Below are 448 nucleotides of genomic sequence, written 5' to 3'. Positions count from 1 at the left end.
AATCGAGCGCCCTAACTACCTGGCCATGCCGGGCCGACAGTCGGTTGACTTATAATTTTGAGGTTACAAAGAGTTTGTATACCTCTCACACTAAGAATGAATAAATAATTATACCTATGATTAAAAGTTTGTTTGTTTTAGTGCGAAGCTCTGTTCACCACGGGGAATCGAACCCCGTATTTTAACGGAAGGAGTCTGCAAGCTTACCACCGACCTACCGATGAAGTCGTTTTTGTTAAAGATCAACAAGATTTTCAGTTTATTACAAACGAATGATATTGATAATTTTTGTATACTCTACAGAGGGCGTAGGCAGAAATCGATCTATGGAGCGAGGTGGTACCTTCAGAGGAAACAGGTGGCGAAGCCAAACAGAATTGCCAAATTGAAAATAATTTGTCATTTTCACTGAAAATGGTGCATTTTTATGGTGTCGGGTGTTATTTTT

This window comes from Limulus polyphemus, unplaced genomic scaffold (assembly GCF_000517525.1).
Source record: "Limulus polyphemus unplaced genomic scaffold, Limulus_polyphemus-2.1.2 Scaffold767, whole genome shotgun sequence".
Taxonomy (NCBI): domain Eukaryota; kingdom Metazoa; phylum Arthropoda; class Merostomata; order Xiphosura; family Limulidae; genus Limulus; species Limulus polyphemus.
The sequence above is the reverse complement of the archived record's forward strand: the minus strand, read 5'-3'. Positions refer to the sequence as shown.